Source organism: Hippopotamus amphibius, chromosome 7, assembly GCF_030028045.1.
Source record: "Hippopotamus amphibius kiboko isolate mHipAmp2 chromosome 7, mHipAmp2.hap2, whole genome shotgun sequence".
In the NCBI taxonomy this organism is placed as follows: Eukaryota; Metazoa; Chordata; class Mammalia; order Artiodactyla; family Hippopotamidae; genus Hippopotamus; species Hippopotamus amphibius.
Window position 1 is genome coordinate 147,483,641 of NC_080192.1, and position 21,912 is coordinate 147,505,552.

A 21,912-nucleotide genomic window follows, 5' to 3' on the forward strand; every position below is an offset into this window, starting at 1 on the left:
GGAACTTTTAGCCACAGGATCAAAACTCCTTAAGCAAGGCTTTTCGGTTTTGCTTTGTTTTCAGGAGGAAAATCTATGTTCCTGGGCAAGTCATTTTCTTAGCGACTATTCAGAAAATCAAGCAGGCTGGGTCTTGGTCCACTGGTCATCTAAGAGTCCACGTGGAACCCGCGCTGTAACACTTCATGGGGTCGTCAGGACGAGCAGGACGGGGGCATTTGTAAACTGGGAATCCCTTCGCAGCGCGCAGGGCAGACAGGAGACACCCAGCCCGTGTGTCTGAACTACCATTCGCTGACAGTGGACAGATGTACGCAAAAGCACGGTGGACACAGTGGTTCTGAAGAGAAAGGGAAACGAAACAGACAGGGGTGTCATTGGTTGTCATTGCTGTAGACGTGCACAGCACTTGACAGCTTATAAAGTGATTTTTCCATTTTCCCATGTCATCCTTGTGACGGGACTCTGAGGCATGTGGGAAAAGGAAACTCAAGGTCTTTATTTGTATTTCTTGATGAAGAACGTGAAGCCCAAACTGACTGAATAACTTTCCTGCGGTCACACAGCTGGTGGTGGTAACGTTGGCCTGTCCTGAGAACTGACCGTAGGCCGGGCTCTCTTGAGAGCTTCATGTGCACCATGTTCTTTGATCATCAGATCAGCCTCGCAGGGCCTGTTGTACCCGAGTTCCCATTTACAGAGGAGGAAACCGCTCAGGAGGGTAAGACGCTTTCTCAAGGAGACACAGGAATAAGCGGAGCGGCTCAGGCAGCCGGGGACAAAGTCCGAGTGTGCGCCCGTGGTGCGTTGCTGTCGACGGCGGGGTCATCAGCTTGCTCACGGAGGTCGTTCCCCCCGGGCAGGTCTGCTCCCAGGGTCAGCTGCGCTCGCCGCCAGTCTGCGTGGTTAAAAGCTCAGTCCCATGACCCAGGCAAGCTGAAGAGTGTCTGTTGAGTTATATCTCCTGAGACGCTTCTCCACGTGTGTCAACTCTATAAAAATAATGTCAACCAGCAACGCCCAACGAGGAAATAAAGCAAAAGGTGAAATGTCATTCACAGAAGCAGTCGTAGCTACAAATGATCAAAGAATTAACACTAAATATCTAAGACCCTTATGAAAATATTTTTAAAAATCTATTAAGGACATGACACAGGTGTGAGACAGGGCAAGGCATATACCATGTTCATGGATGAAGCCACTTGGTTCTGCGAAGTCTGTTCTCACTTGTAAACCTACCCATGTGATGCTCTCCCAATAAAAATTCTAGTGCGATCGCTTAAAAAAATCAGACCATTTTAAATTTATGGAACAATAGATGTCCAGAATAAAGAAGACACTTTTGAAAAAGTAAAAAGAGGGGGAATTAGACCATCAGATATTAAGACACACCGGAAAGAGGTGGTAAGGAAAATTCTGCGTCTGGAAGAAGAACTGACTTATAGACCGAAGAGATAGAAAATAGATTTCAGCAACATGTTCGGGAATTTGGGAACCCTGCCTGTGACAGCACACATCAGTGAGGAGAGGACAAGTGACCTTGTGACAGCAAGGAGGTGACACAGTCTGCGGAGAAAAGTATCCTTGGACAGCAGCCTCAGGCCAAACAAAAGTCATCCCTGGAGGACTGCAGACGCAGATGCAGTAGATACAGCTGTAAAGGCAGCTGAGGAAAATGTGGGACGGCCTTAATCATCTTGGGTGGGGAGGGAGTTCTTAAACCGTACTTCAAAAGCACAACCCATCATGAAAAGGGATGGATCTGATGACTCAAAATGTTGTATTTCTGTTCATCAGAAGACACTGTATGGTGAGGACATGGGTGATGGATTAGTAGAGATTGTCAGCATCTAAAACCGACAAGTGGTGGCCAGCCAGAGTATGGGCGATACTTCTTAAAATTAAGAAGGAGAAAAGGAGAAAACTCAAGAAAAACGTGCCAAGACAGAGTCAACAGTTCAGAAGAGGAGGACCCCCCATGCCAAGAAGTCGCAGCACACGTGCAGTCAGAGAGATGCCAAATTAATCTGCATCGCTCCTTCGTTTTATACACATTGGACTTTCAAAATCAAAAAGCCTGATCAATCCAATTGCTGGTAAAGGATGGAGAGAAATGGAGATCACTGGGTGCAGGTGGTGGGGTGAGGGTGGGCCTGGATGCCGGCTTTGACAGCGGCCCGGGGGCACTAGTGATGTATAAACAGCGTCCGGTGCAGCGAGAACAGAACGTGTGGTGGCAAAGGGATTCGGCACCAAAAGTGTGTGACTTAGAAGAACAGGGGTGAACGCGGCGGAGACACAGGTGGGGGGGACCCCGGGCATCAGCCGTGGACTAGACCAGCCTGCAGCTGCCCGGCAGACACGGGACGCCTTGAGTGCAGGACGTAGGAAGCAGCGCCAGGGCCCAGCCCAATGCCAGCTGGTCAATAAAAACATAAACGGGCAGGTTCTACTCTGCATTCTTGCTGGGCGGCAAGCCCTGTGCCCGCCCCGCTTTAAGACGGAAGCGAGAGCCCAGAGTCAGCGACAGAGACCTCAGTGGTTTGATGGACGGGGAGCTTCCACGTCTGACGCAGCGTCCTGGGGTGACAGCCCACCGTGTGCAGCAGTGGGTGGGCAGGACGCGGAGGCAGTGTTTGCCCCCGGGGGACGGGGGGGATTCCCAGTCACAGGGGAAGTGACATCAGGCTGGCACTGCCCCTTTGATAAGAACAGCCGCCAGCTGGGGCCTGGGGCGGGTACCCAGCGAGGCCAGCCGTGTGACCCAGGCGCAGGTGAAGCAGGCCCTGGTCGGGAGGGGTGCACGGAGCAAGAGCACCGGCATCTCGGTGGCCTGGTCACACAGCTCTTCACGCGCAGAACTTACTCAGAGACAGAAACCAGACCCGTGGAGTGGCTTCCCAGAGTGGGGCGGGCAGGGGAGAGGGCTGGGTGGTGAACATGGGTGGACGCGCCAGAAAAATAAGCAATAAATAAGTTGTTTACAAACACAATAAAGCAGAGGCAGGGGGTTAGGCGAAGTGCTATGGTGATGTCTGCACGCCGGACAGCCGGGTCCCTGGAGAGTGCATAGGACCGCGAGAGACACGTTGTGAGAGACGGATGCCCGCGCCTGAGGCCGAGTGTGGGTTTGTGACCCAGAGGGGGCCCTGCTCCCCATGCCTGACGGGCCAGCTGTGTTGGCCTGACGCATGCTGGGTCTGCTAGACTCCCAAAGTCATTGGTTTCCCACTAACCCAGATATGTTCCCTCATGATGTAGAAACAAGAGGAAGGACTCGGTGATCAAGAGAAGCGTGGTCGCTGGGCGGTAGCTCAGAGGAGGAAGCATGACACCGACCCTGGGCAGGACCCGGACAGGCCTCCAGCGGCTGGACTAGGATTTCAAAGGCACCGAGGGGGACAGGGGCCCACATGCTGGCGGGTGTGCGGTGTCGGAGAAGCCGGGAGCTGGAGGACAGCAGAGTGTGCAGGGTGGGTGGGCGTCTAATTCTGATGTCGGCCGTGCAGCCGTGGGAGGCCGGCAGTGAAGCAGGAAAACAGCTCTGGCGGCACGGAGGGGGTTAATTCCCCAGGTAAACAGTAGTGGAAGGTAAAGGAGGGCCGGCCAGTTGGCGGGTCACAGTGGGCGGGGGACACGCGGGCCGCACGGACGACACCATCTATGGGCAGCACGCAGCCTTGGGGGTCAGGGCAGCGCGGCATGGAGGAGGCGGGAGCCCCGTGTTTAGTGTCACTGCCTTTATTCCATAATCGGAAGCACCTTTTTCATAACCAAGAGCAGACTGCTGGGAGTGAGGATGTAGACTAAAGAGCACGTCAAGTGAAAAAGACGTGGTACGCACACATCATACCTTGTAGGAGCTGAGACGACGGGAGAAATCTTGCCTGTTTCAGGGTTTTTCTAAAGCAATTTAAAAATCGGTGATTTCTAATAAATCCTCCACGAAATCACATACCCCACAGTTAGCAGTGGAGCGGCGATGGGAGGAGCAGGGCAAGACTGAGAGTGGGTCCTGGGACACCCGGGCACCCTGGACGCTGGTCAGCCACCGGGAGGTCGGGCTGGGGCTCACAAGGTCAGAGGCAGAGCTCATCACGGCGCTCGGCCCGGACGGCTGCCTCGCTCCCGGGCCAGCTCCTCCGCGCCGGTGCCTCTGCCAGCACTGGACCGTGCGCGGTGTCAGGCCCCCGCACGCAGGGCGCGCCATCAACACCCGAGTTTGGGGAACACGTCACCAAAAGAAGCGACTCAGGGAATCCCAACTCAGTTCACATGGAGGAAATCAACTTCCATCCCAGCAGCAGAAATTAGTTACGTGTCATTTTATCTGCAGCAGTGCTATTTCTGTGATACAATGCCTGGTATACGCACGTTTGCAAAAAGTGCTGTCAATTGTGTAATCCTATAATGACGACGGAGCAGTTAGATTTGGCAGAAAGGCTGCATTTCCGTGTGGTAAATAAAACCGCTTCACTGAGTGTGGAAGAGTGGGTGCACTTTGACAGCCTGTTCTTGGGTGCGGGGGGTGAGCCCCCTCGGCCTTGGAAAGCTGTGCCTCAGGAGTGGGCGACCCGCGGCACCTGGGCGTCCATCCCGTCAAGGCTGAGCAGGAGCCCCTGGCGTGACGTCCGCGTTCCGGGACAGCGACCGTGCGTGAAACACAGGGACACAATGACCCTGGCAGCCTCTGACCTCACCTCCCCACACCTTGAGCTTTTGCTCGTAAAGAAGAATGCGTAATTTTAACCCCAAACGTGTTGTCCCTTTATATTAAAAAAAGGCTAGATGGAAGCATGCTTGACAGGTGAGCCAAAGATGAAGAGAACAGTTTCTCGTTCTTCCTTGAAACACAGCCTTGCCTGGCTGACACAGCCACGGCGAGAACATTTGGCCAAAGGAAATACTCACTTCTGGCTGGAGTTGCTGGGAAACGTCTGCCCATCCTGGCAGGAAGCCCAGCGAGGAAGAATCCCACCGGCCGGACAGGCTGATCGACAGCCCGCACCGCTGGTCCCCTGGCCGGTGCCCGGCACGGATCCTGACGGTGGCTTGTGCGCCGCGCGGGCCCATAAATCTTTGCTGACTTGAGTGGGATGAGTGAGCCAGACGGGGCGGTGCAGACTGAGGGCTAGGATGCTGAGGTCCAGATGGCAAGGGCGTTGCTTCCAGAGAAGCCGGCGGGTCTGCGGAGTCGTCAGAGTGATGGTTCTAGAGAGGCACAGACATCTGCTCTGCGGGAACCAGCGAGGGCGGAGATCTGGTCATCCAGGCCCGGATGGGGGGAGGTCAAGGAACCCACTCCATCTCAGTGTGGACACAGGCGTGGCTCGCTGGGCCTTCCCGGGGCTCTAGGGATCTGGGAGCCGCGCAATTGAAGGACTAAAGCTGGCTCTTCTGAGGAAGCGGGTGGTCTGAGGGGCGTGGGCCTCGGGGCCAGCTCCCCATTGTACTCCGAGGGAAGAAGCAATTCTTACCAGGCGCCGGGGCCCAACCACACAGCTCCTGCTGTGGACAAGGGACCCTGGGAGAAGGGCTTGAGGAAAGGCGGCTGCTCCCTGAGCGGATGCTGGGCTGGGGATGTGCGGGGCCAGGGAGGGGTCCTCGGGGGATGGGGGCTTCTGGGAAGGGAGAGGGGCCGCCTGGGAGCCGTGTGCTGAGTGCCGCAAGCAGGTCACCTACACTGTGGCCTAGCTTCTCTCTCTGGTATTTGAAGGTTTTCATGAAAAAGCAAATGAAAACAGTTTCTGTGAAAGAGGCACCTTGCAAAATAGCAAGTGTGGCAAGGGTTCTAGGGCCCTTCGCCCCGGTCCCTCCCGCCAGGACCCGGCTCGGCGGCGTGCTGCCCTGATCCCGTGGGTTTCCCGGGAGCTGGATGGGCCTGAGCGGCTTGACCTTGAGAAGCTGTCAGCCTCCTCCGGCAAGGCCACATCTACATCCTCCAGGGAGAGCCCTGTGCTCCCGGCCCGGCCGGATGCCTCAGCCCTGGAGGTGGGACACGCTCACGGGGCTCTGAGCCCAGCCCTGCTGTTGGGGGGTCCTGGCTCCGCTCCCTGACACCCTCTGACCCCGGGATTCCCCCTGGCGGGGGCTGGCACCTGCTCTACTGGTTTGAACTCCTCTCCAAGGCCCACATCCCTGCAAAGGCGCAGATTCATTTTCCACCCCGAGGGCTTGTGAAATGAATTCGGTTCGTGAGGACTCCCTGGGCTCATTTCCTGGTGTCTGGGAGCGTCCGGCATCCTGCTGGGGATGCCGGTGGCCCCCGAGTTCCAGGCACCCTGGGCAGCCTCGGGCAAACGGTGGACACGTCCCCCAGCCCCCAAAGGTGGCCCAAGTGCCTCATTAACTCTGAAAACCCGGGTGAGGGCTGTTTTAACACGCCGCTTGTGCAAATATATTCAAATGATCATTCAAATGATTTAACACGAAAAGGGTCAGGCTTCCCAGAGTAAGCCCTGTTTTTAATGTGCAGCCTGAGTGATTTCATTAGGTTGCAGTGTTAAAGAGGAGTGTATCTGATGCATAACTTATACAAATGTATGCAAATACCGCGCCCGCCCTGCCTGCAAAGGCAGCCGGCGAGATCCCTGGGAGACTCCCCTGGACCCCACTGCTGCCCGCTGCCCGGATGGCTGGTCTCATCACCAGGAGGAAGGGCAGGCGGGTGGGATGATTACAGAGGCGGGAGGGCGGGGGGCGGCGGGAAAGCGCTTCCAGTTCCGGGAGGGAGCGGGGTCTCCAGCGGGGTGGGCGGGGGGTGAGCCCAGGCTTCCATCGCCTGCCTGGAGCTGGTTTGCAGCAGTTCTGGTGCCTGGAATACCAATCAGCTCTCAACTTTTGAACTCCTTCTGGTAGGAAAAGAAACAAATAACACAAAGAAGCCAATTCCATGCCCAGTGGCACGGAGCGAGGTCTTTCATTTCCCTCCAGAGAGGGAGGCGGGGGAAGGGGCCGTGCTCCGGGCCCTGGGAGGCCCTGTGTCTCCGGGGCCACGCGGGACTGTGACGCAGAGGTGACAGGGCTCCAGCATGTTCCACCCCCCAGCGCCCCCACCCCCGCCAAGGAAAGCTCCAACTTTGTATTTGATTTTTAGGGTCGTTAATAAGCATATGGCAAAGAGCTCGGGCCATGTAGGCATCCAGGATCAATAACCCTTGCGGGTCGGGTCACGAGGTGCTTTTCTGACCCTCCCCCCACCCAGAGCCAGGTAGTGAAAGGAGAGGAGAGGGGGGTGGGGGGGAGCGGATGTGAGACTCAGAGAGGACCTCAAACGCCGCCCCCACCGGCAGGCAGCAGACCTTGGCCATCTGTCCCTCTGCTCGCCCCTCCATGAGCTGGCCCAGCTCAGCAGGGGGATACACGGCTGGAGGCGCCCAGCCTAGGCCTCCTCCACGGTGCCCCCGGCCCCGCTGGGGTGCCACCCGGCCTCCCCACTGGATCCCGGGCTGGCTGGGAGCCGGCAGCCGCTGCTCCCTCCCTGGGCTGGGAGCGGGTCTTCGCCGGGGCCCCGCCTGCCCCTCCCTCTGCTCCGGGCTTCAGCTCTGCTCTGAAACCACCCACCGCCCGGCTGGACCTGGAGTAACGGCCAAGCAAGTTAGTGGCGGGGCCTGAACCCCCGTCCGGCACAGGTAAGTCACGGGGTTCCCCGCCTCCCGCCTTTGCGTGTGTGTGTCCTGTCCCCGGAGCGCCCTTTCCCTTCCTCACCTGGGCGCGGTATTGGAATTTGGGAGACAAAGTTCCTGAGTCCCCAGGCTGGGAGCACGCTGCTCTGCAAGCAGCACCTGGAGTTCCCTGCTCTGCTGGGACCTCGGTTTCAAGCTTAGCTCGAACACTGTCCTTTTATCATAAGGGTTTCCTGATTTTTTCCTGTTTCCTGTCTCCTCTGTTTATACCAACATGTATTCCAGCTCAGTCATTCAGCAGGTGCTTATTGAGGCCCTTTTATGTCCCAGAGATGGTTCTAGGCACTAAGAAGATAGGAGAACACACGTACACACACACACACACACACACACACACACTCACGTCACTGCTCTCACGGAGCCGGCCTTCCACTGGGGGAAGACGTGAGGTAAAATAAGTAAACAGCATACCATATTGGATGCCTATGGGGGTTAAGAGAGAGACTCCTCAGGGACAGGGGAAGGGGGTATATTTATAGCAGCTTTACTAGAAGATGACATTTGAATAAAGCCCTAGAACAGACGAGTAGGTCACGCAGAAGGACACCTGGGGAAAGGGTTCACAGCAGGTGCAAAGGCCCTGGGGCAGGGACATGCGTGGCGCCTGTGAGGGGAGCTGGAAGCCTGCAGAGAGGGTGAAAGACGAGGTCAGAAGAGGGATGAGGGGTCACAGGGCCTCCTCGGACCCTTAGGACTTTGGCCTTTGCCTGATGGAACGGGAGCCTGTTTCGAACAAAGGGGCGGCTTCATCTGACATTGTTCTATCTGACGTGTGGTTTAGAGTGATGGACACTAAGGTCTCAGAGGCACAGTGAGACGTGTATATTGGCCCCCACGTCCCAGTGTGACACTAGGCCCCTGGCGGGCTTCCTGCAGGAGTTTCAGGGACCCGGCTGTAGCTGGGCTGTGGGGCACCTGTGGTCTCGAGTCGGGCGGCAGAGAAGAGAGATGTCCGTGGAGAAGGTGCAGCCCCGGCGCTCCGGCCAGAAGCCACCTCTGCTTCAAGGCTACGGGCAAGAACCCCACAGCGCGACCTGACTGCGAGGGGCCGGGGGTCTCTGTCCCCCTGAGAGATGGCAGGAGCATTGAAGGGCACGGAGATGGGAGGGGCGCATCCTCCACGTGGCGTGTGCGCTGTGCCCTCCTCAGCCCCGCTGGGCACTCAGGTGGAGGCAGCCTCTGTGTTGCTGAGGTTGCTCTTGAGCCGAACACGGAAAGGGTCGCATCCTGGGGCACATTCTCCTCGGCATCTCAGCTATTCTGGTCCCTAAGGGATTCTGGGAGGGGTACGCCTACCCTGGTTTAACTTTCTCTGTAGGAGATTCTGTGACCAGATGGAAATTTGCAAACACCGTTTGGGGTGATGAAGTGAGTCTCCTCATGAAGGGAGGGCCGTAACCATCTGACTAATGTCAGAATTAGAGAAACTTTGGGGACACTCAGGCCCCATCGCTCTCGTCCTGCACCAGCTCATCCTCAGGTGATTTGGGGGTGAGGGGTCTCTCCCCTGTTCCTGGGGACCCATTGCAGCTCCATTCACTCCAGCATCAAGGTCGTGTTCAGCCTGTGGGGTCCACTTAGGCACTCCAGGTGGGGGCTCGGGGTCCCTGCCTGCGATTGTTGCTGGTGTGTGTCAGTGTGACTGGGCTGTGGGCTGTGGGAGGTCCAGGCGTTCAGTCAGACACCATTTCTGGGTGTATCTGGAAGAGATTAGCTCCTGAAACTGCTGGCTGAGTAAAGCAGGTGGTCCTCCCCAGGGCGGGGGGCCCTCGTCTGACCTGTGAGGCCCGAATAGAATAGAAGGTGGGGGGGTTGTGCTCTCTGCCCGGCCGGGACAGGGCCGGGACATCAGGCTTCTCCTGTGTCTGGACCCAGCCTTGCATTTACACCATCCGCTCTCCTCGGTCTCCAGGTCACACACTGCAGATGGCGGGACTCGTCAGCCTCCATAATGGCGTGAGCCACTCCTTCGGTCTGTCTATCATCCATCCATCCATCCACCCATCCATCCACCCATCCATCCACCCACCCATTCAACCACCCACCCATCCATCCATCCACCCATCCATCCATCCACCCATCCATCCATCCATCCATCTATTCACCTAGCATCTACCTATCTATTATCTATCTATCATCTATTATTTATCCGTCTATCCATCTAGCATCTATCTATTATCTATCTATCCTCTATCATCTATCTATCATCTATCTATCTACCATCTATCTATCACCTATCTATCTCTCTATCATCTATCATCTATCTATCTATCTATCTATCATCTATCTATCTATCATCTATCTCTCATCTATCTCTATCTATCTATCTATCTATCTATCTATCTATCTATCTATCATCTATCTGTCATCTCTATCTATCTATCATCTATCTATCTATCTATCTATCGATCATCTAACTGTCATTTCTATCTATCTATCATCTATCTATCTATCATCTATCTGTCTATCATCTATCTATCTATCTATCTATCTATCTATCTATCATCTATCTATCATCTATCTGTCATCTATCTCTATCTATTTATCTATCATCTATCTATCATCTATCTATCATCTATCTATCTATCATCTATCTGTCATCTATCTCTATCTATTTATCTATCATCTATCTATCATCTATCTATCATCTATCTATCATCTATCTATCATCTATCTGTCATCTATATCTATCTATCTATCTATCTATCATCTACCTATCGTCTATCTATCTATCTATCATCTATCTCTCATCTCTATCTATCTATCTATCTATCTATCATCTATCTCTCATCTCTATCTATCTATCATCTAACTGTCATATCTATCTATCATCTGTCATCTCTATCTATCATCTATCTATCTGTCTATTATCTATCTATCTATCTATCTGTCTGTCTATCTATCTATCTATCTATCATCTATCTATCAATCATCTATCCATCCATCCATTCATCCTATTGGTTCTGTGTCTCTGGAGGACCCTGACTGTGTTCTGCCCGTACTCTAGGGTTCTGGAATGTGGAAAAGATGGAGAGCCCGCCCCCGCCCCCGGGCACAGGGTGCAGGGTTGGCAGCGTGGGCTGGGGGAGGGGGAAGGTCCTGGTGGAACCGTGGGCGACCCACCCTGTGTGGGACCCTGGCAGTTTAATTGGCCTCTTCCAGCCTCAGTTTTGTCCTGTGTTACATGGGAACAATGATATTGGATTAATTAGCAAAACCGCTGCTATAGAAGCTCTGAATTCTGTCAGTTTGGCTTTGGCTTACCAGGGGGAAGTGGTCTTCTCTCGCGTAGTAATTTGAGGACCGAGGCCTCTGTCCAGTGGCTCTGCCACCCCAGGGTCTCCAAGGCCTCTGCTTGTGGACGTGGAGAGAGGAAGAGGGTGTGGAGAGGGGAGACCCACCCCTCTAAAGGGAGAGCCCTCCCCGCCCCCCCCCCCCCCCCGTCTAAGGGGAAACCCGCTCCTTCTAAGGGGAGGCTCACCTCCTCTAAGGGGGGACCCCGCCCCTCTTAAGGGAGACCCACTCCCCCTAAAGCTCTGCTCACTTTCTATGGGCCAGAATGAGCCTGACGGCCCTCTGAGGAGTAAGGGCACAGGGTGTGTCATCCCCGATGGGCGGGCGGCCCCTCCGTGTCTAATTCCACCTCGTGGGAAACAACCACCAATGTTGGTGGACGGGCCACCACCTCTGCCACAAGCCATAGCTAACTGGGTTGTTTCAAGCTCAGGTGCCGTAAGTCGCCTGGGGCAGAGACCACGGGCCGGCACCGTCCGCGCAGCGGAGAGGCAGCGGCTGGCACTGTGCAAGTCCCCGTCCCACCTCCACCGTCGAGTTCACTCCCATCACCTCCTGCGCCCGCAGGTCCTTGTGTGTGAAGCGGGCAGCAGTGCGTCACCTGTAAAGGATCGCTCTAAGGATGAAACAGCATAGCGTAGGGGGCGGGGTGCCGTGACACAGGTGCCCGACGGTTCGAGGGCAGCCGCGGGGTGCGCCGGGCCGGCGTCTCCCCCCCGCCTGCGGCGGGTTCCAAGCGGAGCGCAGGGAGCTGTCCGCCAGCTGTGCACGCGGGCCATCGCTGGGCGGGTTTGCGGTGTCGACCTCAGGTTTCAAGCCTCTGACGTGGGGAGGCTCACAGAGCCTGGTCCTGGGGGAGCAGATGCCTTTCCGCCGGGGTGAGGAGCGCGCGGGGCGTGGCCCCTTCACCGGCGAGCTCCGGCGGGCGGCTCCCGCTGGGGTCTGGCTGGGAAGCAGGATGCAGACGGGTCTGGCTGGGAAGCAGGATGCAGATGGCTGATGCCATCGCAACACAGCCTGTGGATGGAGTTCACTCGGGACGTGCAGAGCGGGCACGGCACGGCCCACAGGCGACCGTCTTTCCTGCTCACGCACGCGCGGGCCCCCGCGGGGCACGTCTCTCCTCCTGCCGCCTTCTCAAGCCGCGCATCCGTGTTCATCCGTGTGGAGGAGGGGACGGGGAGGGTGCGAGGGGCCCGGCGGGGTCGCGCACACCTCGCGCTCTTCCTCTCCGGCGGAGGCGGGGGTGGGACGGCTGGTGCCCCCTTCTGCGGCTGACCGTGGCCGTGAGCTGAGCCAGCAGCGTCGGGGCTCGAAAGCCGGGAGAGGCCTTACTGTTTGCAGTTTTGCCAGGACACGTAGAGTGTGAAGAGGGGAGGCGTGCCCAGGTACGGAAACACGGCGCGGCCTGGGAAGGGGGAGAAGGCTGAAACCTGAGGGGAGGGCCGGGCCTCTGCAGCTCTGCCCCTCAGCCCGGCGGCCTTCGCCTGGGGGGGGAGGGCCGCTGCCCAGGGCTGCGCTCGGGGCCACCGTGTCCCGGCCCTGGGCCTGCACCCGGGCACCCGCAGGTCCCAGCCTGCTGCCCGGGCGGACCTCCGCCTCATCGCCGGAGGTCACCTGGCCGTGGGACCCGGGGCCGGCGCCTCCGTGTCCCCGTCTGCAGACGGTGGCAGGGATTCTGACGGGAGACGCTCCACCCAGGTGAGCCTTTCTCGTTGGAGGGACATCTCAGACGGAGGTTGAGGCCACGGGGTTAGCGGCTGGAGAGGAAGCAGGAGGTGGGGACAGAGCAGCGGGAATGATGGTCGACGCGTTCGGCCTGTGCGGCGGGGAGGGTGTTCTACCAACGGGGGTATCGCACAGAAACTGCTCGGAGCAGCGCGAGACAGAAAGGGGAATGGATCTGGGGGAAACCAAGTCTTTTAATTATTTTTTAAATTCTGATGTTGAGATGCCTGTGCAGTGTTCTGGTGAAGAGCGTGGGTGGCGCCGGGTAGAGGAGTCTGGGGCCCGGGAGAGTGTGAGGGCTGGGGCTGGATGGGCTGGGTCCTCCCGGCAGAGAGAGGGGAAGCCCAGTGGGTGACGTCACCGGGGAGCAGGGCTGGTGCAGAGGCCTGGTGAAGGGGGTCCTGCGGTTGGGAGAGGCCCGCTGGGGACCCAGGAGAGATCACACCTAAGGGGCCCGTCTCCCCTCAACAGCAGGAAGGATGCGTCAGGCAGGAAGCCGGGCTTCCTGCTGCCAGGCTGGGGCAGGGACATTGCAACCAGGAGAGCAGGACCAGAGGCAGGTGGCGGGGACAGCCCAGAGCAGGGAGCTCACACTCCCGCCCCGCCGCAGACGTGGGGCCTGGCCTGCGATCTGCCCAGAGGGCCTTGGCTTCCACCGTGTCCCCTTCCCACGGGCCGGCCTCCCTGAGCTTCCTGCACACCCTTCTCTGTGCGGCCGGGGCCTCTCCTAGGCCTGCTTGATGCTGCTGACATCTGCGCCTGGGCTGCATTTCTTAGGGGTTAAAGCCTCGCTCCCTTAGGAGGAAAGACTTAGGGACTGAGGGACAAGTCAGAGTCAGGACGAGGCTGCCGGACCGCCGGGCCAGAAGGGCAGCGCTCATGTGCTGCTTCTTTAGACCTTGATTGACTTTCGCTTTCTGGTCCCCTAACCAGGACATCCTCATTGGCACACGCGACTCTTCCAGAGACGGAAAGAAAGGCAGGTAAAAACCAACCATCCTTAGCCACCTACACGGGTATAAACAGTCTTACCATTTCCTATAGCCTATCAAGTCTTTCCTGTGTGAGAATTTTCTCCACATGGGGTGGTACGTACAGTTTGGTACACTACTTTTATGCGCCGCATTTTAGCATGAGCGCTTCTTCAAGAAATTAAAAACTTCAAAAAGTAACATCTTTAATGGTGGTGAAGAGTGACGTCCAGTGACATCCAGACCACAGCTTCCTAGATCACCCGTCGCGCTGGACATCTGCCTTTATCTCCAGAGCGGAGTCAGCCCCTGGACTCTGACGGCGCGCGTCGCCAGCTACAGTGGCCCCCGCCCCCAGCAGCCCCCCTCTTCTGTGCAGACGCTGCCTTCTGGCTGCAGGTCCTGCCGCCAGGGGATGGGCACCACCCCGGAGGAAGGAGCTGTGAGCAGGGTCTGCGCTGGGGTTGTGAGGGCGCATCTGCCTGGAAACTGGCCTCTGAAACGGATCAGAGGGCTTCTTGTGACCGCGTCCCTGAGGAATGACGGGACCTGCCTGCGATTTTGTTCAGGGGTGGGGGACGGTCGTCGAGAGAGCAGGTCTCTAAGAAAGTGGCATAAAAGATAAAGTGCTTTCTGTTTGCAAAACAGAATCCCTGTGCTTCAAAAACATAGTTACACCAGACAGATTTGTGGGGAAACCTCTGTTTGCTTTTTATGTTCTCACCTTTGATCAAAGAATACGACTGTTTTAAAAGCTCTTGATAAGTACAAGGGCATTGCTTTCCGGAAGGTTGTAAAAAACACAGATCTTCCAGAAGGATCTGAGAGAGCACTGGGGAAAATTTGTTTCCATACGCATGTATTAACATTGGCAATCAAGTATTAAGAACACATATTTTTGTCTTAGGACGCTTTCTGTATCAGTGGCGGGACCTTTCTGTGTATGTTGGTTACGCGTGTGTGTCCCTCTCTCGTGACGGCACGTTTCCATGGCTGGCAGCGGAGGAGACGTGACACTGGTGGGAGCTCAAGGTCCTGGTCCGACACTGCCACTGTGAGCGGACATTGCTGACCCGCAGGGAGACCCCTCCAGGCCGTGTCCCTGCACAAGGTCCTCGCCATCCTGGTAGCGTGGGAGGAACACGCCCCTCGGGGAGCTGAGGCCACTGAAGGCGCCCTGAACGGCTTTGACCCCGACATGGCGAAGGGTCGGTAATGATCCCACAGGGCTGTGCCTCCTGGTTTCACCGTGTTCAACCCCACGTCACCCTTAAGCCTAGAATCAGAGATGCGGCCGAGCGCTTGCCTGTTTCTGGAAAGCTCTGGGGAGGTGGGTGAACACGGGCATGCTGTCCAGGTTAGGAAACCCGCTGGGTCCTTCTCCGGCCGGGGCGCTGTCCACACGAGCAGGAGTGGTGGGAACACACTAGGACTGGACATCAGGAGAGCAGACCCCACCGGAGTCTCAGGCAGGCAGGGCTGACACACGGGGGGATTCGGTGTGTACAGGCCCGGGGGGAGTTCTTAGGGGTGAGGGCAGCTCTCAGGACACCCAGACGTGTGTGAATTCATGGAAGGCTTTCAGGAGATCAAGAGGCCGTAGGATTTATAGCAAAGCCTGCACCAGTACCTGGTGACCTGGGGCCCTGGGTCGCCAGGAAGACCCTGCGTCTGCCTGCTGACACTGTGATACATGCCTGTCCACCAAGGTGGCTGGAAAAAATACTGCTTTTCCTTTTCTGTCGTCCAGATTCACGTGCGTGCCTTTCGTTGGGTCCTGACTCGCAAGAGAGTCTGGGCGGGTGGGAGGGTCGTAGTGACATCGGTGTACAGCAGGTAGCACGGTTCTGGGACGGGGAGCTGCTTCGGGTCAAGCACAGGTGCAAGGAGAGACGTGTGCACGGGGCACCCTGCACAGAAGACCCGCGTCCAAGCCGGGGCTTCCCACAGGGTGCGGCTGGCCTCCTGGGCAGGGGGCCCTCATGGCAGACAGGTGGAGGTTGGAGCTGGGTTTTCCGGATGCTGCCTCTAGCTTCTGTGGGAAAGCCGGCTTTCCGGAGGAACGGACTGGAACCGCCGAAACCAGCAGTTCTGGCAAAAGATGGTGAAGACCGGGCCTTGGATGGTGGCATGGAGAGAGGGTGCCCTTAAACACTTGGGCGTGAATTTCCAGGGTTGGCGGGGGTGGGGTGAGGAGGGGAGGTGTTGACGCGGACCCTTTGGCTTCTGGCTTGATTGAGTCAGTGGCACTGACAGCCTAGAGAAGGGGTGAGAAAGACAGTGACGTGCGTTTGGGGCTTGTCTGTGGGCCGTTCGGGGGCCTTGGCAGTTGAGCCTGGCAGCCTGGCTCATGTTCAGGGAGGGCAGGACTCCCACAGTGGAGCGGGTTGTCTTCTGCGTGTCCTTGCAGGTGGGGGTCGTGAGAGTGATGAGATGGGCCGGGGAGAGCTTGTGGAGAGAGATGCCGGTGCAGAATTCACTGAGTAGCTGAGCTTAGCAACAAGGTGACTGTCCACCCACCAGAGTTTTGTAGGAATTACCAGTCTCTTCCTACAGTTGGACCGTTTACACAGCACGATCGTGTGCTCTGTCCACCGCTGGCCCGTGACGACTCCTTCTGTTTTACAGACGAGGAAACCAGAGCCCAGAGACTTTGGGTCAGAGGCCAGGAAACAGCAGGGCCATGACCCGGTCCTCTGCCTCCTCTTCTGTTTCTCTTCTTAGGCACGTCACAGCCCTCTGTCCACAGTTCTGGTTTCAAGTGGGTCAGATGTGGTGTGCCCCCAAGAATTTTTGTGCAATCGCTTTACAAAATAGTGAGAATAACAGAGGAATTATTTTCCACTTATCAAAGACAAAGTCACCTAGAGCGCTGTTGATGTTCACGGTGGTGGAAATTGAGTGTAATTGGTAATCATGGCAACACCAGCGATAACATGAATTGTGAGCTCAAGATACATGGAGATTGGCTTTCTCATGTGGAAGCGGAAAACGTTGAGAGTTGTCATGGCTGGGTCTGCACGCAGAGAAGCGTACGGGTGTAAGTCCTTGCAGTTTTCACAGCTGTGGTCCGGGGAGCACAGTAGCGCGTTAGAAGTAAAGCTGAAAATCAGACAAGCGTCTGAGCGTCTCGGGCCCGTCCCTGCCTCCCTCCTGCCTGGTCCTCACCCTCTCAGGCTTAAACCACAGTCGCCCCCTGGTTGAAACCCCCATCAACCTCTTAGGAATGTCTGACAAAATAATATCGTAGACCCTGCCCTGTGGCCGGGCATTGGACGGAGTCACGGAGACGTAAACTGCAGAGAGCAGCCGTGAGGTCCGTCCGGTTCCATATTCCGTTCCTGGGACCGGAGCCGAGAGAAGGGGCTGGAACCTGTGATTGCCCTGCAGTCGTCCAGGCGGCGCGAGGGCCGGAAGCGTGTGCTGAGGTGTCCCCTGAGTTCCCGGGGAGAAGCCGGAGTGGGAGGCGGGCGCATCTCCCCTGAGACCGGCGTGGCGTGTGCGCTCAGCTGATGTCTCAGTGGCTCTCTGGCCACGCTGGAGCGCGTCCGCAGGCCTGCGCTGTGGCTCAGAGCCTGGGACTGGGGCTGGCGTGGGGCACGTGACTTGCTCTCAGCCGCACGCGTGTCCAGCGATGGCTCAGGGTGCTCAGCCACCGAGGCCCGGGCTCCGTCTGTTCCTCGTTCACCTGGTGACCGTCCCCAGGCCTCCATCGTGTCCCCTTCACGCCTGACCCTCCACAGGCGGAGCCCGTGGCCTGCGGGCCCACGTCGGCCCCCGCCCGCCTCAGTCCTTGCGGGGCGCGCGTCTCCTCTGGGAACTCATTTGCTCTCTTTCCGCAAAACCGTCCCCTTTCCAAGCACCTTTCCCAGATCTAGTTTAAATAATCTATTTTCCAGAATTCCTTATCTTACAAAGGTTTCCTTTACTCTTTGTTTATGATATGGTCTCAGTTTATATTTAATTCATTTATTCATCCATTTCTCCTTCTTTATTTCATGTATCTGGTACAGTATTTCAGTGACGACATGTTTTTCGGGTCTTATTCTGTGTGAAGCACTGGGAACACAGAAGGGGGGGCTCCCCCCGTGGCCTCTGGGCCATCTTGTGGCTGGGAAGACCCACGTCACAGAGAGCTTGCAGCAAAATCGGGCAAGTGTGGCAATGACACAGGAGGTGCTGGGCGGTGGGAGGTGGGTTCTGCTTGGAGGTGAGGGGGAGGCCAGGAGGGAGGGCCGTGAGAGCGGTGGGGCAAAGCAACGGGATAAGAAAGAGACGCTTAGGGGCTGCCCCGGGCCCACCCAGGGGGCCCTGGAGCGCGTCCTCTGTATCGAGAAGGCAGCCATCCTAGAAACCCGTGATGCTACTCAGGGTTCTCTTTTCTGTGTAACTCGGGCATGTGTGTGTGCGCCTGTGTGTGTGTGCATGTGTGTGCATGTGTGTCTGTAGAGATGTAGAGGTGCAAATGGCCTCTAACGTGGCCCTCCTGCAGGCCACGAGCAGCCCCCGAGATGTGGCTGGTCCCGTCGTTCGCCATCTGCATCCGTGCTCTGTCTCTGTGGGCAGGATGGCTTTGCCCGGTGGCTTGTGGGTGGAAGCAACTGGGTCCTGGCTCCAGGCCACACCTTCAGAACCCCGGGTTTCCACGTCCTCTCCAGCCACAGGAATGGGAAGTGCAGCCACCAGAAGCGCCGTGAACTGGCGGGGGCGGGGTGGGGGGGGCAGCTTAAGACAAGAGAAATGTATGCTCTTGAAGATCTGGAGGCTGAAGTCCAAGATCAAGGTTTCCCCAGGGCCTGGCCGTCTCCCTCTGGGGAAAGTCCTTCCTGCCCCCTCCAGCTTCTGGAGGCCCCAGCATCTCTCCAGTCTCTTCCATCCGAGTCTGTGTCCTCGCATGGAATCTCCGTCCTCCGCGTCTGCTCATCTCCCAGGGGCCCAGTCGTAGCGGGTCAGGGCCACCGCAGGGACCATCCGCAAAACCCCCACTCCCCACAAGGTCAGGTGCGCAGGCGCGGGCGTTAGGACGTCGACACGTCCTTTAGCAGCAGAGCAGCTGCCTCTCCCCCAGCCCGGCTCAAGGAGGAGGGTGGTGCACTGAGCAGGGGCCCAGCTGAGCCGTGTGCGGGCCGGGGTGACGGCCGTGTGTCCGGCAGCATCACTGCGGCCGCGATAACTGATGCTCTTCCTCCCAGGAGGGCAGTGCTCGGGGCAGGGCCCCTCACCCTTCCTTTCCTGCTGACCTCGGGGTCCTCTCTGCCCTGTTGTGTGGTCCCTTCACCCAGTCTCCCACTCCTTCCCCTTCTTCCACCCCCTGAAGACCCGCTGGGGCCCTCCCCCGCTGGGGCCCCGCCGCTGCTCAGCGCGTGGTCACTGCCGCGTCCATGACCTCAGAGCAGTTGCTGCGTCTCCCTCTCAGCGGGGGTCCTGACCCGGCGATGCCCGAGCTGCCCTCTGCTTCTACTTCTTTCCTGTCTACACCCGTGGCCTCACGGGCCTTCTGTCTGGTCAGTGACCAGCACGGCCCTGGAGCGGCCCAGACATGGCTTCCAGGAGGGACGCCTGGACCAGGACTCAGGCCTCCGTTGGAGGTCGGGGCTTCCTGCCCTCGGGGATGTCCACCCTTCCGGCTCTGCCCTCCTCTGATACTGACCCTTCCCGGACTGTCCTCCGTCCACACGCCCGCCTCGCCCCCAGTGCCCTCTACCACCTCCTCCCCCAGGACGCTGTCTCGGCGTCTGCTCCTGCTCCGTGCTCCAGGGGCAGCTCCAGGAGGCTCCTGTGTGCAGCCAGGGCCCTGAGGACTGCGGGGTTTGTCAGGGCAGCGGGGGGACATGGGGGACCCTGGCTGGGACCCAGGAAAGAGCCATTTCTCTCGGCCTCCAATGCCACGTTCGGGGAACTTTCTGTTTTGCGTCAGCCATGGGGAGTCACTGAAGGAACCGGAGCAGAGGAAGGACAATCCGGTCTGTGTTGAAAAATCGTTCTGTCTGTAGATGAGCACGTCAGCCAAAGGCGAGACCAACCAGTCAGGAGGCTGCCCCCACTGACATGAGAAGTGACCCCAGCGTGAGACGTGGGCACCTCAGCCCCCGAGGGCCCGTCACAGGTGGGTCTGGGGTCGGGGAAGCGGATCCCTGGCCATGTCCCCCTGCCCGCCGCGTGGTCAGGGTGAGGACCAGGGGCCCGCCTGAGGGGTGCGACTCGGCGTGGGGAGCTGCCCCTTTAAACGTGCCTTCCCCGCAGCGAACGAGGGCGGCGCGCAGTCCCACAGGAGGAACGTCTTCTTACCAGCAAAGCCTCCGCTCTTTAAAATGCAGGCCCCCGCGGGCATCGCCCAGTGGCTGGGGCAGGCGTTTAGGCCGCGGAGGGACAGGAGGCCCTGGGGGCAGGTGCCGGGGCCGTCGCCACGGGCGCCAAGGCTCATCCGCGTGCCCGCTGGCTTCAGGGTCCTGCGCCAGAGGCGGGTCTCCAGTTCCCGCCACGCCGCACTGCGCTGCGCGGCTCTGTGTACGGCAGACCCCCTGAAACAGTCAACGAGACCCCGGGGGCCGAGCAGCCCCTCCCCCCGCGGGCGTCGTGCTGACGGGTGCAGTGGGGACCCCCGCGGGGCGTGGGGGGCGCCCGCAGCTGGAGCCCGATGCCAGGACCACGCCGTGAGACCCAGGCGGGTGGCGGCTGCCTCGGCTCCCGCCACGAGGGCGGCCAGACTGCCTCCCGACACCCGTCCGCAGCCCCGACTGCCTGTTGCTTCAGGACGACGACGCACAGCAGCCGGCCCTCCGTTCTCTCTCGAAAGCATCCCTGTTTGTGGCAGAAGTTGAACAACCTGCTTTTCAGGGAGCGTGGAGACACAGGAGGCTGGTACGGCCCCGGGCACGACCCTGAAGGGCCCTGGGGGCCTCCTGAGCTAGAGGTGGCCAGCTAGGGTCTGAAGCAGGAGCAACACTTCCAGGAGAAAGAGGGAGGAAATACGGCAGGTGCTGAGTGGTGCAGGTGACTGTGCGTGCCCGCCCCGGCGGCAGGTGCGGCCCGGGAGCCAACCTGGCCTGCCCGGGGCCCTGGGCGACCACGGCGCCTCAGCGCCATTCACCGCCCGCATCCAATGCACCGTCTGACGGCGGGGGGGGGGGGGGGGGACCTGACAAGGGAGAGCCTGCCCGTGTCGGGGCCGGGCGGCGGGCACCCTCAGCACCTGCCCCCTATTTTGCCGTGAACCTGAAACGGCTCTGAAAGGCCAAGTCTTTAAAAAGTAAGCAGGCATCTGGGAAAGACCCTCCGGGGGGAGGCCGTGCTGCAGGACGGCTCTGCGGGCCCCGCAGGCCCCGGGGGGGCGGGGGGGCTTGCCTCGTGGCCGTGCTAGACCCAGGGATGCGCCCCGGGGAGGGTCCAGGCCCGGCGGGTGGCCAGGGCGCCGCCTGTGCTGGGAGGCCTCGCGGGGTCCTTCAGGGTGCTCTCTGGGTGAGGCACACGTGCAGCCTGGGTGCGCGCCTGCCGGGGCTGTGGCCTGGGCGACGTCCCCTGGGTGCCCTCCTAGGCCCCCCTCCCCTCCTGGCCCCTGCTCCCCCCGGCTCTCCCCCTGCCACCCCTCTCCCCTCTGCTTCCCTCCCTCCCCCCCCCACCGCTGTGCCCCAGCCCCCGCTCAGAGGCAGCCCCCGCTGTGCCGTCTCCAGGCGCGCAGCTCCTGTCTCCGAAACCGACCCTTTCCTCTGCCTTCCTCCTGCTCTCCCGCCCTCCCTCCCGGGGTCTCCCGCCTGCTCTGAGCCCGCCCGGAGGAGAGAGGCAGGAGGCTGGAGCCCGGAGGAGAGAGGCAGGAGGCTGGAGCCTCAGCTGCAGGCAGCGGGGGAGGCAGGGCGGGGCTCCGGTGCTGAGGCTTCCGAGGCGGCACGTGAGCCCCATCCGCTCCTCTAACCGAGGGCCGTGTCCTGGACGGTGCACGTGGGCGCTCGGCTGTGGTGGGCACCAGGCGCATGTATGCCCGTGTGACCCCAGTGTGGCATGTGCGCAGTGTGTGTGGCGTGAGGCTGGTGTGGAGCGGGGCGTGGCTGCGCGTGAACTGTGCCGTGGCCCACGTGAGCATGCGTGACCCTGGTGTGGCGTGGCTGTGTGGTGAGGGCGGCCCTGCGTGAACCTGCCTGTCTGTACAGCGGGGTCCTGGCTGCCGGGCTGGCGGGCACAGGGGTCGGTGGCCCAGGGCCCGGGGGAGCTCCCAGGGACGAGGGCCTGGCCGGGTCACC